General features: G+C 49.6%; 1 protein-coding gene across 4 annotated transcripts in view; it reads right to left on the reverse strand.

Annotated features, from left to right (window-relative positions):
- DISP3 (dispatched RND transporter family member 3) overlaps nucleotides 1–15,257 on the reverse strand; it is an 89,797-nt gene that overhangs the window by 27,811 nt on the left and 46,729 nt on the right. Inside the window, exon 1 of one of the 4 annotated variants that reach the window (XM_015882713.2) lies at nucleotides 4,626–4,867. The exons of 2 other annotated variants lie outside the window; for them this stretch is intronic. The gene's annotated coding sequence lies outside the window, so the exon portion shown is untranslated. Of the gene's footprint in view, nucleotides 1–905; nucleotides 929–4,625; nucleotides 4,868–15,257 lie in introns of those variants that run through there. One more of the 4 variants, XM_032448816.1, reaches the window with a different exon arrangement.

Here is a 15,257-nt window from a genome sequence, read left to right on the forward strand (position 1 = left end):
CCTTGCATTTGTGCATCGTACCAGCTTTCATCAGAGACTGCATAAACCCTTTGCAAACACCTTTCAGATCCAATCTCCTCATCCCTCTGGGGAAATAGGGCAGATTATATGCAAGTTTACCAACGAATTAAGCAAGGCTGCACCGTCGAGCTCCAGTTCTGCTGGAATTGAGCCATAAGTTTTGCTGACTTTAACAGAAGCTAAATACAGACCAGGCAAGTCACAACCAATGTTACTGAATGGCTCCTGGGTTTAACTGCCACTGGGGGAGCAGCAGTGGTGCCCACAGCTCCAGCAAACACTCACAGACCAGCGCCCAGAAATGAAGTGTCCAAAACTCGAGAGATATTTTTACTGCTGTGACCTTCCAGATCTGCTCAAAAATCATTTCTGGCAGAGTGAAAACGGGACCCAAATCCTCCCAGAACCGCTGCTATAACAACCAGATTCCCCAGCGCCTCCCACGCTCCGTATCATGATGCATAAAGGACTTCACAGCCCAGCAGAGGTCAGTTATGCTGACACCCAAACTTCCTTTCTCTGCTAGTGGCTCCAACCCCAACCCACCCCACCATGCCCACCGTGTCCCTCAATACCTCATCTTACAGCCATTGAACTCCTCCAGGGAGGGTGATTCCCTCATCTCCCTGGGCATCCTATGCCCAACCACAGGGCAGGATGCTGCTGGTCCTCCTGGCCACCTGGACACACTGCTGGCTCACATTCAGCTGCCTGTCAGCTACCCCCAGATCCATTTCTTCCATGCATCTTTCCAGCTCACCCACATGGTCATCTCAGAAGGCAGATCCTGGGATCACTTGCACACAAAAGGGGAATGAGATCACAGCCATTGAAGCACTAACACCCCTGGCCTGAAGTCCAGGCACAAAGTAAATGATGCTCACCTCTTACTCTACCATATATAGAAGCCAATAGTCAAGATCAGCAGCAGCTTAAAAACCAGACGACTGCCAGTTTGTCTTTCACCCCCCACAAACACATTGGCCTCTCCCCCTCCTCTGCTATTTATGTAACGAGAACTGCCTTCTATTCAGGAGGAGCCGTTCTCTATTAACAGAGCTTGGCAAAGACAGGGAATTAACTGTGCCAGCTTGCAGCCTGCTGCCTTGAGGCAGATGGCAGGGAAAGCATCCCAGCCTTGTTCCCCAAACTGCTTCTCCCAGCGAGCAGAGAGAACTCAAAACAGGAAAAAAGGGTCAGGTGCTGAAGGCTGCAGCCATCTGGGCAGGCAGTCCTACCCCCCTGCGGAGGCAGCTTATAGCAGCCATGGCAGAACAGGCACAAAGAGACCCAAAGTGTGGAGATCCAGCTGTAACAAAACCCAAGGACAGCATCATAGAACCACAATGGTTGGAGTCAGGAGGGACCCCAAAGGCCATAAGGTCCAAGCCCTGCACTGAGCAGAGACACCCACAGCTCTATCAGTGCTTAGAGCCCCATTCACTGACCTTGGGTGTCTGCACCACCTCTATGGGTGGTGAACCACGCTGAGGGTGGGCTGGTTAAAGCCAGCTAACCACAAACTGAGACATATTATGGGCTGGGGTCAGCGGGGAGCTGACTTCACCTACAGCTGGATGAAGCTCTTAACTCTTATGCCGTCCCTGAATTATTCATTAAGGGCCAGACACTGGCAATCCATACTCACACTGTGCTTCATCTGTCCTTTAAATTGACTTACATTAGTCTGAGTCACAGGCACCACAGCACTCCTTAACAGCCTCCCTGAATGCAGTGCAGCTATTCATGAGATCAGGTGCTCCAGCAGAAGGAATGAGGCAGGATGCAGCCCTTAGAAAAGACATCAGTAAGACCACAGCTCGGATAGAATTCACCCTGCTAGAGCTGCATCAAGATGAATGAACTTGAGTAAATCTGTGTGAAATCCATCACTTAAAGAGATGGCCTGTTCTGAGGCATCACAGGGGAGACATGAGGGAGAGATGGAAACTCATATTTCAACGTTGGGCTTCATTATGAGCTCTAGAAGTGCACTCCCCTGGCTATGCACTCATAGAGATGCACTCACCTTGGGGGCTGTGCTGCCCTGCAGACACAGTGGTGAGCAGAGGGAGGCAAAGGGAACATCCAGATCCCTGTGACAGTGCAAGGAATGAGCAGGCTGCTTGTCACTGAGGTCCCAGCCCTGGGACTCCCATTGCCCCAAGCCGCCAGCCCACCCCATCCAACAACAACTTACACCACTGACCCTACAGAGTATCATGAAAAGCCTTTTAACATCATCCAGCCCAACCCACCCCAGCATGCCCACACCCCCCAGTGCATCTCCATACTGAACACCTCCTGGACACACAGTGGCATAGAGAAATAAGCCACCCCTCCATGCAGTGCTATGGAGAGGGCCTGATTTTCTTTTCCGAATGAATTAATCTGTTCAGTCCTCGTTTATGTCAGTGCTGGGTAAGATTAGAGGATTAAACCAACTGTATGTTAAATACTCTGTACTAAAGAGAGCCGTGCCGGGATTTACAGCGCCTTGGTATGCAGAGATGGAGCTGACATCACCCAGAGCCTGAACAGCAGGACCTGCTTCCAACTTCAGAATTCACAATCACAGCTTATCCAGATTCCCCACCCGCCGTCAAGGTATGAACTCCGATCCCTCTCCAGCTTCAGTCAAGCTTTACTCACTAAGCACTTGTACCCAACAGACAAACCCTGTGCGAGCAGCACTTATCCCTGAGTGCTGCCATCAGACACATGGTGCTTTTTGGGGACACAGAGCAGCCATCAGACCCTGCTGCAATGCCACACCAGATCCCACTGCACTCTATAGGCACATCTGAACAGCAGCACTTTGCAAACACTCCTCACCGACGGCTCAGAGATGCACAACTCACAAAGTTCTCTTGGAGCAAAAGCACTTTTTTCTTGTAGCCTGACAAAGGTGAGGTTTAATTCATGAACATGTAACAGGCACCAGATCTTGGGAGGAGCAGCCATGGAAACAGTGGGTATTTAGAGCTGACCACATCCCTCGGTGCAGCATCTCCATGCTCCCTGAGCACCTCGAGGGATGGTGAAGGTGCCTCACTCCAATGCTGCACAGAGGCAGCCTGCACGACAAGGGCATCTGTCAGCATAGCTGAGAACAACCAGAACGGTGCCAGAGAGCTAAATGGAGAGGCAGAGACTTTCAGCTTTTTAACCCAAGGATGAATTTGGCCCTGCACATTGCAAACACTGACTCATAATCTCCCCCACAGCGGGTGGTTGGAACAAGGCTGCTTCCCAAAGGCCCAACCTGGTTCTCATACACTTCACTGTGCTGCACATTGCTCCGGGATGCTTGTCCTTTAGATTCCCCCACGTGTATTGAACTGAAGTGGCTGCAAACACAATGTCTGCTTTCTCCTTCAGGATCCCCCTGCCATGACATGGGTACCCTCCCTTCCCAGGAGAACACAGCAGGAAGAAAAAGGGGGTTGGATGTTTTATTATATTACACGTTTCTATTCCACCTTTGTCATCTCTTTCAGTAGCTCACATCTGTTTTATTCCAGGCTCGGGGCCCCAATCAAACTCTAAGGCTCCAAAGGGGTAAAGAGACCGGCTGGATGATGCTCACCTCTGAAGATGCACCCAACGTGATAAAAGAAGTGCAGCTATTGAAACATCTCCCTTCAATACGGTTATTGTGTTGCTAGGTTTCCATCCAGACACAGCTGAAAAGAGCAATCAAAGGAAGCTGATGCTGCGGATAATATCTTTATCAACACTTCACGAGGTGGCTGGGCAGGGAGAAGGGTCCCCTGAGCAAAGTTCTGCCGGTGAGGACAGAGAACTCGTTCCAAGAGCTCACTCACATTTATTTTCCTTTGGAATTGGAGAAGAAAACAAAACAACAACTGCTTTTCTGGCAGCAGCTCCGTGTGTGCACGTGTGGCCATGTGGGCTCCACGGCTCTGTTTGGAATCACAGCGGCCCCAACCCAAGGCACAGCTCCTCATCCCACCACGCCGAGTCTGCCCTCACACCACAAATAGGGCAATGAGCCCATTTAAAGCAACCTGCCCGCGCATCACATTGAAACCCCAGTATGAGATGCGACCCTCGGAGCTGCACGAACTGCAGCACTGCACCGTGTCTATGCATAGGAACACGAGCAGCACGGGATGCCGAGGATGTGCGGTATAAGCGGACCCACCGACAACCCCGAGCTCAAAGGGACGGGGCGGCTCAATGCTGGCACCCAACTTATTCCCCCCTTCCCCACTGCCCCCCATAGAGAAGCACGGCGCTGCGGGCGCATCTCAATGGGCGCATTGTGAAGGCAGCCTCCCGGGAAACGCTTTCTTTTGTGCATATTCATGAACTCGGAGGGAGAGTTGGCTGAACACACATTGCTGTGAACACACACAGCCGGGGGATTCAGCTGGAAAAAACATAAAGAAAGAAGGGATGGGGGGGGGGAGGTAGGGGGGGAAAAAGTGAACTGAGGAAGAGGAGGAAAAGCAAAGAGGAAGAAAAGGGAAGAGGAGCGTCTGAGAGAAGCACCGCCCGCCCCACGGCCTGGGGAGCGGAGCGGACCCCCCAGGACCCCCCCATAAAGCCTCGCAGCGCTCCCCCCGGCCCGCACTCACCTCCGCAGCCGCGGGGCCGCTCTCCCCCGCAGCTCTCCCTCCCGCAGCCCTCACCCCGCCGCCGTCTCTCCTCCTTTAATCTCCTTTCCCCTCCGCTCCTCCGGGTTCCGATCGCAGCCCTCCGGTGGAGGTGATGGGGGCGGTTGAACCGTCAGCCCCCGACCGCTGCGCTGCGGTGCTGCGCGGAGCTCCGTGAGCGATGCCGCCCCTCCGGGCTGCGGGCGGCGCTGCGGCCGCGCTATAAACCCTGCCCCGTGTGCGGCCCCCCCATCCCCATCCCCATCCTCATCCCCACCCCCCCGCAGCACCGGCGCCGAGGAGGGCAAACCCCGGTGGAGCGACTCCGGAGGGGCGGCCTTAGGGGTGAGGTGATGTCGGGAGGAGGGAACGTGGTGAGATGCGGCTGTAGGGGCAGCACCCCGAAGTGGCGAGAAGTTGTATGGGAAGCGCTGCGGGTACCGATCCCGAGGTCCGGGATGTACCGCGGCTCCACGGTATCCTTCCATAGAGATGAGCTGTGCAGCAACGAGCACGGCATTCGATAGGAGGCATTAAACAAGAGGGGGCAAGCTGAAGGCCGTGGAGAAAATCTCTTCTTTATATATATATGTATATATGATGGCCCCTAACACAGCTGGGAATCTGCACAGCTGGAGGAGATTGACTGCAGACCTCTGCCTGGGTTTTCAGGAGTGAAGTCACACTTCACTCTACTTCAACTACAGAATGGCTGGAGTCGGGAGGGACCCTCAAGGCCATTAGGTCCAAGCCCTGCACTGAGCAGGGACACCCACAGCCCCATCGGTGCTCAGAGCCCCATTCCCTGACCTTGGGTGTCTGCACCACCTCTATGGGCAGCCTGTGCAGTGCATCACCTCCCTTCTTCCTTATATCCAACCTGAATCTCCCCCCTTTAGCAGGATTTCCCCATCTCATCACTACACGCCCTACAGAAGCCTGTCCCCTTTCTCTTACAGCCCATTTAGACACACAGAGGAGCCCTTGATAAAGACATCCCTGACTACAGGGGCTTTGCTTTGTGCTGACAGGAGGTCTCTAATGACTGCTGCAAACCACCCTTTTGCTTTTATTTATTGGTTTTGGAGAGAGGGAGAGAAGAGCTGAATATCAGTTCCCCCATCCTTGCCCTGTTCCATGGTGTGACGATAGGATATTATGGGGGCAAATTGCTCAACATCTGCCTGGTGGGAGTGGCTTTCAATCAGGCTGTATTACAGAGCTGACCTGAGGGCATTCTGCCCAATATATGTGCTTATTTGACTATGCTGAGGACATCTCAAATCCCACTTTTTAGGCACCATGAAGTAACAAATAGGGCACAACACAGTACAGAGTGTCCATCATGGAGCATCTGATGGTGCCGCCGTCATCACGTTCCTTCTGATGCATCACTCGGTATGAACAGGAAGCCAGGCAGACAAAGCCAGACCATCATCTTCCTTGTTGGCTCCAAGGAATACAAATCTAATGAGGCTCCTGGAGTAAAATTGCATTCCACCAGCTTAGTGCATTCCTGCTCCTGATGGAGGGTTCTGCAGAGGAGGTGATGCTGATGGGTTTGCAGTTTTGTTGCTAACTGCCAGCGTACAGCAAAGGGGAAAAATCACTTCTCTAACTCTGGCAGTGATGTGAAGGGACTGGGCTCAATCAATCACACAGCAGAGCCAGCAAAGAGAGGGGAGGGAGCAGCATGGCCACACAGCCAGCAGCAACACATCTCCTTCTCCCCTCATAGAACCCACTAAGGTGGGAAAAGACCTCCAAGATCATCCAGGCCAACCCCAACTATCCCACATCTCCATAGACCCTGAACACCTCCAGGGATGGGGATGGGGATTCCACCACCTCCCTGGGCAGCTGTGTACCCAAGAGTGCAGATCTTCATGCCTTGCTTTCACATTTCCTTCCCTGCCCCTCAGTGCTCAGAGCATCAGTCCCCAGCCACAACCACTTGTTGATGTGCTCAGCAAAACAACTCGTGTTGCTAATGTGAATAAATGGTTCATTACCAGCTTACATCAGCCACGCTGAATGTGCTTTACTCAGCCACACTGCACATGAGCAGCAGTAGCTCTGCACATAAACACACACCGTACCAAACTGGAGGTACATTTCTTGCTCATTTCTCACCTACCAGTGTTGGGAAATGCAAGGCAAACATCTTCCCCTGTATTTCTGCTTTCTGACCTTCTCATTCCTTCAGTGCTGCCTTCCGCACCAACATCAGCCACCGTCACCATCCCATGTGCTTATATTTATGACCCCTCTTTGAAATTCTGACTGCTCATCTATGCAGAATAAAACTACCCAGGCAATCTTTCCTGCTCAGGTGCTCATTACTAAAGCGTTAAATAATGCCAGGCAGGTTCTCTCAGGCCTTATAAATTTTATCTGAGGGCTTTCAGCTTCCACAAGGTCTATCACTGCCTGATTGCATGAAGGCTCTCCACTTCGGGCCTGAGTGCATCCATACAATGTGGAGGGCTGGGCAGTAACCCAGCTCCAAATCCCTATTAGAGGAACAACCATATGCATCAGTTCAGGCTGAGCTGCTGGAAAGGAGCTCTGTGGAGAAGGACCTGGTGGCCAATAGGGGTGACCACAAGCCAGCAGTGTGCCCTGGCAGCCAGAAAGACCAATGGGACCCAAGGGTGCATCACACACAGCCAGTAGGGCAAGGGAGTTCTTCTCTCCTCTGCTCTGCCCTGGGGAGGGCACAGCTGGAGCACTGCGCCCAGTGCTGGGCTGCCCAGTTCAAGGCAGACAGGGAACTGCTGGGGAGAGCCCAGCGGAGGGCTGCAGAGAGATCAGGGCCTGGAGCATCTCCTGTATGAGGAAAGGCTGAGAGCCCTGAGGCTGTTCAGTGTGGGGAGGAGAAGGTTGGGAGGGGAGCTAAGCAATGTGTATAAATATCTAAAGGGTGAGTGTCAAGTGGATGGGGCTGGGCTCTTTTCTGTCCTCTTTGAAGTTGTGCCACTTGTTTCCTGCCTTCCTGCCAAAGAGCTGGGACCTTTCTTCCCCACCTTTCCTAACCCACACATCCTTCTGGACGGACCATTAAAGGAAGTGGACATTTCCTGTCCATTCACAGAACTAACAAAGCCACATCACCGTTTCCTTGGGCCACGTGTTTACAAACCTCAGCTCTGAACCCAAAAACAAAACAGCTCCTGGTTGCTGCTGGCAGGACCTGCACCCGAGCTGCCAGCCAAATTATTTATGTTCAGTATCTCCCAGATGCAGAAACCAGATGCAGAAACCAAATTCTTCCCCACCCAGCACAGCGGTGAGGGCACCCAGCCAGCCAGCCCCCCTCTGTTATTGGAGAACGCTTCCTGTATATTTCACGAGAGCCAGATGGCACCATCTGAACAGCAGTGAGCCCAGAGCCCGCAGCCGCAGCAGCCAGAGGGAAGCGTGCCCCGGTCATGAACAGCAGTGCTGGGGCTGGGGGCTCAGCTGCAGGCTGGAAGTTGATGTTTAAATGGAGCTCAAGGCTTGCAGAGCGCATTAGTACCCTGCAGCTTGCATCCGAACCAAGCGAGCATCCTCACCACATCTCTGCCCTCCATGCATCGAGTGTGGGAGCTCAGGGTGCTGGGCCCCCTGTTCTCACCTTCTGTCAGAGCGTCGAAGCCCCCATGATGCCAACACAAACACAAACATTAGCAATAAGCACTGCACAATTTGGACAAAAAATATATATTTCGCAGATGAAATAAGAGAGAGAATCTCTACTCTTGAGCTCTGGGAACTACTGAATAGCATTTTCCTGAGCTGGAAGGGCTGGTTTGAAAATGCAAATCAGCCTTGGGTTTTTGAGAGACACTGAGAAAAAAGACCCATGCAGCAAAGCTTTATTGTCTTGTAATGAATGCGGGATTTGCAAAGCTGCTTGGTGCCTGTGAATGCACAGTGGTTGCAGGCCAGGGGCTGGAGGAGACCCGAGGCTTCTCCCCACCTCACTCTGCCACTGACTGGGACCTGTCCTGAAGATGACATCCCTTCTTTCAGCTCAGCGCCCTCATCAGAGGATGTAGGGAGAGAAAGACATGAGGCCAAATCTGTGCTCCTGGTGATGTTTCACATCACAGGTGGGAGCCAGCAGAGTAATACAGCAGGTGTCTTCCTCCAGGGACCAATGGACTGAGATCATGCTGCCCTGTTCTAAATGCTCTTTCTCCAGTAGATTCAAAATTTGGTATTGCTATTCCTGCTGCAGTTTCTATTGCTATTCCTATCGCTCTGTCTATTCCTATTGCTATTTTTATTACAATTTCTGTTCCCATTGTTACTCCTATCTCTATTCCCATCCCCATTCCTATTTTTATCCCTATTCCTATTCCTATCCCTATCCCTATCCCTATTCCCATCCCCATTCCTAATCCTATTCCTATTCCCATTTTCTATCCCTATCCCGATCCCTATCCCTATTCCCATTTCCCATTCCTATCCCTATTCCCATCCCCATTCCTAATCCTATTCCCATTTCCTATTCCTATCCCAGAAACTCCTCTTCAACTGCCCAACTTTTCTTTTCCACATCTACCTGTAGAGCATCAAAAGAAGTTGATGGAATCAAAATGAGCCTTTCACACACTAAATTGAGGGTGTACACCCAGCATCACTTTGGAAACACCATGAGATGCTACATGTCTCTTCAGTGAGGGAGGGAAGGGGCAGAAGTGGGTGAAGCAAAAACATTCCATAAAGCAGAAAGGGAAAATAGAAAGGAAGGCAAAGTGTATGCTCCAAAAATTCCTGGAGAACAAAAACATTCCAGGATGGTTGTAGGTCAGAAATGATTCTTGGAAAGGAAAAGCTTTCTCTCCTGGTGTAAATCACTATCAGCAGCTCATGGGAAATGCGCCAGCAAATGAACCCAGCGCCCATTCAGGTCTAATGATTAATGCAAGAGAAGATGTCACTCCAATTCCGCACATCGATATCAGGTATCTTTCCTGTTAATGTTAATGTCACTCCTCTGGAATAAAAAAATTAAGCGCTGGGGGAAATACAAGCCAACTTCATAGGTGCTATTAATCAATGCCATTCAGTCCCGGGAGTTGGACTCAATGATCCTCATGGGTCCCCTCCAACGTGGGATATTCTGTGACTAAGGAAGATATGAGCCCTTTGGGAGGTATGGCTGGAGCAATGCCTTTGCTAACTGCATTTGGTGGCTTGCCCCTATTTACAAACACAAACTGTGGATAAACCCAGATGGGTAGATTGATAAAATATCTGTCAGTAAGAAACAGGGAGATGGAGAGAGAGATTTAGGACTGAGCTTAATACTTGTGTGATTTATCTGCATTAAGCTCAGACTGTGTGTGTGGTTTGGGTTTTACTTGTTTATTTTGCTTCCTTTGGCTGCCTTTGGTACCGGCAGAGATTTATATTTGTTAACGTTTCAGCCCATGGGAGGTTTTGGATAATTCTTGACCCTGGGAAAACATGAGGAGAGTTTCATACAAATTCCGAAGCTCTAAAGAAAAAGAGACCTGAAGTTGCCTGGATTTCTTCCTGTAGCAAAACCCAGCTTTGCCTCCTCACAGCCAGAAGACCGAAAGCTACCAGCATCCTCTGACTGTGCACGAGGACATCCAGCCTTCCTGCAACAGATGGCAAAGCAGTGAGAATGGCCACAGCCGGTGGGTGGTGCGGATGTGTTTACTTTCATAAAGCCCAGAGATTAAAGGTCCACCAGTGCCCATCAGCAGTCTGTTACGTTCATTCATTTATAATGATTTCCCATTTTTTCCCTTGCAGTTACATTTTGGACAGTGTTGTTACTTGGATCCCTAAAACCATCCAACATAACTGAAAGGATTGCCTTAATACAGGGTATCCAGGATTTCTCCCACTGTCCCCTTTTGCAATCCAAGCCCTGGCATAAATCTATGGGACACTGAGCCCCTTTCAGCCCTCAGAGGCAAAACTCTCAGGAGCAAAGCAGCTGAGGGTATCAATAGTGGTAGAACAGAAGAGGACAGATGGAGGACAGCACTAGTACCTATAGTCTCTGCTGAAGGTTTTGTGTAAGATGGATAGAAATGATGCATGGTGAGAACTTTATATCTAGCACAAAACTCTAGGGGGAAAATATAGGGAAGAAATAGAAGGAAAATAAGGTAGGAGCTTGTGGGGAGAAGCAAAAGGCTTCCCCATAGAGCCCTCCATCACCATGACTCCAAAACTGGGTGACAGAGTGTCACTGCTTGCTGCTGTGGATGTGATTTACGACAACTCTTTGCTGCTGTTTGAGCCAAGAGTGGTGCCAACCCACCTGTGACCTTCTCTGCCCCTGCTCCTGGCTCCCCAAATATTCCCTATTTCCAAGCGGCTTCTGCAGAGATTCTCACTCTCTGCTTCTGTAATGAGTTGCACAGCACGATACGGAATTAGCAGAATCTAAGTTATTAATTGTCTACAACAATTAGCCAGGACACCTGGGCCTTGAGGCACCTTGGTTATGTGTGGGAGCCAATTACAGTCTCATACATATTCATACCGCTTCATGCACAAACAGTGCGAGCTGCTTCCCCAACTCTCCACATCTCCTTTCCTCCAACGCACATCCAGCCCATCCTGAGCCATGGTGGAACAACAGCTTCCTTTCCTTTCACGTTTCACTGAAATCAAATATTTGCTGTAGCTGTAATTGATGTAATGGAAATACAGAACTAGCACATTTGACAAGCAAGATCAGAAGAAGCCCTGGCCAAGCCTTACAAATGCTTTGTGAGACATCGGGGTGCTTATCCAATGAATCATAGAATGGTTTTGAGTTGGAAGGAACCCTAAAGGCCATCAGGTCCAATCCCTCTGCAATGAGCAGGGACACCCACAGCTCCATCAGTGCTCAGAGCCCCTCCAGCCTGACTTTGGTTGTCTCCAGGGATGGGGCACCCATCACCTCTCTGAGTAATGTGTTCCAATGGATTCTGTCTTTTTGAGTTTCTTCATAATTCACCTGTGATTTTATGTTTCATGAAGGGGAAGCTCAAGAAACATAACCTTCAACACCTGTCTATGGCCATAGACCACTGAAGTGGTATTCTTGGGCATATAGTCTGATTTTTGGGTGATCCTGTGTGGAGTCAGGGGTTGGACTTGATGATCCTTATGTTTCCCTTCCAACTTGGGATATTCAGTGATTCTATGCCTTCCCCAGCGTGGTGTCAGAGCTCAGCCAACCAGGGCCATGTGGCCCCTGAGAGACCACTGATCCACCAGAGTGCCCATTTAATATCTCTTCTACAGTAGCTAAAATATCAAATCTATAACCTGCTATCTAGATTTATCGTCCTATGACTTTTGTGGGTTGTAAAGTGCAAAATAAGGTCAGGAACACATGTTATTTATCTGACACACTGGAGTGACTTTCTCCTCAGCCACCCCTGTCTGCTGTGCAAATAAATCCCTGCTCCATGTTTAGGAAACAAAGCTATTTCTGTCACATAGAAGCCCAGCTGAAACTTTTGAAATCATCTGATCTTAATATTGCTAATGTTTGCTGTTTATTTCTATGCACCCAAACAGCTTCCTGAAGGGGCCCGATTGATTCTGTTCTTCCAATCAGTTTTAATCTTCATGGGCTGGGATGAAGCTGGCCGCAATTTTCAAGAGTGACTTATGATTTAGGCTGCTTTGCTTCCATTATGGACACCACCTGAGTAAAAATCAATGGCAAATTAAACCACTGTCAGCAATGGCCGGTGAAAGAGCGACTGTGGGCTGGGAGAGGGATAGAGTTTGTATGCTTCACAATTAAAGAGTAAGCGAAAAGGAAAGAAAGGAAAAAGCAGTGGCCACGTTGTTTATGCACTTCAGCATCCTGCATCACACTTAGCTTGTGACTGGGACACAGCATTGGCCACTTCTGGGAAGCGAGCACCGATGCAGAACACTGCACAGCCTGGCTCTCCCCTATTACTCCTGCTTTATGCCACCTGACAGCAAGCCAAAGAATATTAAGGTTGGAAAGACCACTGCGATCACCAAGTCCAACCCCAACCCATCCCCATCATGCCCACTAACCATGAACCCGAGCACCAGTGGTGGTGACTCCCCCCCTGTCCCCAGCCATCCTGTCCTATTGATTTTAGGTTTCTCCACGTGCACTTTAACACATGCTTTGTTTCCCTACAAACCCCTATTGTACAACAGAGTGATTCCAACAACTCACAACTGTCTTTCTTCCCCCTTCCTATTGCAGGGATTCCACCTGCTAGGAGAACTTCATAGCAGGGAAGCCAACAGATCAGAAACAGATCAGTATCTTCGATGTTGTGCTTTCTGTTTAGGAGTTTGTTTCCATTTCTTCCTCCATTGCATCAATATTAACATTTTGATTCATAAGCAAAATAAATAAAGGCTATAAATACGCTTTTTCTTCTTGTTAAATCATAAAGCTCAATGTTAGGGTTCCCACAGCAACTGTAACTCAACCTTTATGTGCACATACATTAAAAGCAAGGAAATTACCACCCAAGGCAGCAATTGAATATGCGTGAGGGGATTACATTACTGACAGTGGAAGGACTGAGAAAAGTTGAAATCCCAGTGATGTGAAACATTTCAGCTCTTCTGTGACAAGATGTCAAAAATAAAAGGAAAGAAAAGAAATCAGAGATCTTGATCTCCATCGATGTAAATGGGATTCAACTCCGCAGAGCTGTTTGAGAGAGGTGATGTTACCTTCACTTGTGAATTGCACTGGACTCAAATGATGCTAAGTCACTCCAGAGCCAATGATGGTGCCAATGAGTCTGCCTTGTGTCTCTGTCACTGCATGGAGCCGATGGGTGACCCAGAACAGAGTGTGGGCCCACAGAGTTGAAAGACTCATGAGGGGATCTATTGCATTCACACACATCTGTCATCCTTCCATCTATTCCAAGAATCACAGAATGGTTGGGTTGGAAAGGGTCTTAAAGATCACTAAGTTCCAATGCTGTGGGTTGGTGTCCCCCATCAGCTCAGGCTGCCCAGGGCCCACCCACAGCCTGGGACACCTACAAAGATGGAGTAACCACAGCTCTGGGCTGTTCCAGGGCTTCACTGCTCTTTGAATGAAGAATTTCCTCCTAATATCTAACCAGAGTCCAAGGGACACAGATGAAAGATTGGCAGCCTCTATGGACAGGAGATCTCAGCCTCTCCAGCTCTCCTGTGCCCTGCCTGCCACAGCAGCCAGTCACTAATGGGAAGTGTTTTAAGCACAAACAGCATCCTAGGGGACTCTGGCTAAGTTATTCTAATTATTTGTACAATAAGATGAAAGAGGGACGTGTTCCCATTTCAAAAAGGCTTTAGCCTGTGCTGATGCTCCTTTGTGAGGCCTGAGAGCTGAGAACTAATTAGTCCTAAATAATACTCCCGACAAAGGCACAGCAAGGAAGCAGAAGAGATGCACACATGCCAAACCAAACAACGTCCTTTCAAATGGAAGATCAAATAGGCACCACCACTTCAGAAAGCCAAAGATGCCCCGAGCAACTGGTTGGTATTTACCTTACACAGAAAGAAAGGATAAAAAGGGCTGCAAGGCTGTATCTCCTGAATCCTCCCCATGCTTTTCCCATAGGGAAGGGGTTTCCCTTACATTCAGCACAGATGCTCTCATCCCCACTTGCTGTCATTATCCACTGGATGTATTTTTAACAGGCTTCACAGCCAGCTCTTTTAAATAAACATGAAGGCAGTGGCTTACAGCTGGAGCTTGCAGAGCACGCCATTTGATGCGTCGCGTGATGCAGGAGATGGTGTGTGATCTTACAATTAAAGGATGTATCACAGCCTGGCCCAGAAGGATTAACACAACTTTTGCTTTCATGTTTTCTAACTGTACAAGGCAGTGCTGGGTGCTTCCTTCACACCTGCACAGTTCTTCCTACCACCAGTACTGCAAAGAAAACTCTTCCACTGCCCTCTCCCAACTCTTCAGAAGGAAAGGAGCTACCAACACCCCTCTGCAGGGCTTTATCAGCCAGTCAGAGGTAGTGCCAATCAAAGCAATGCCTGAGAGGAGACAAAGCCACACTGCTTTCACCAAAGTGATTTCATACTGAGTGTGTCCTGTAAACAGCCCTCAGTTCTCTGCTTGCACGCCTTGTTTTGTATGAATGCTGTGCTGTTTGATGTTTCTCTCTGAAGTCTGTAAAATTGTCCTCTTCCAGGGGCACAGTCCTGGATTAGACACCCCATCACTCAGTTATCATCTGGTAATCCCACAGCTGGACTCAGCTAAATGAGTACACATCCAATGTGAGTCATTACTGACCTCATCTTCAGCTCACAAAAGCATCGACAGCCTGCAAAGACATCCTAAAGCTTCATCTAAGGCACAGGGCATTGGGAAGTCTAAACTCAACCCCTAGACCCACTGATTCCATTCTGCCACGAGGAGCTCACCAGGAAAGGAAGAAGCTGTGCAATATCTGAGTTAGTTTTGGCTGGTGGAATCCCACAGCAGTTCCTGGGTCAGCACCCAGCTTTTTCCTCCCCTTTCCTCCCTCCTTCCCCTTCCTTCCTTCCTTCCTTCCTTCCTTCCTTCCTTCCTTCCTTCCTTCCTTCCTTCCTTCCTTCCTTCCTTCCTTCCTTCCT

This window comes from Coturnix japonica, chromosome 21 (assembly GCF_001577835.2).
Source record: "Coturnix japonica isolate 7356 chromosome 21, Coturnix japonica 2.1, whole genome shotgun sequence".
Taxonomy (NCBI): Eukaryota; Metazoa; Chordata; class Aves; order Galliformes; family Phasianidae; genus Coturnix; species Coturnix japonica.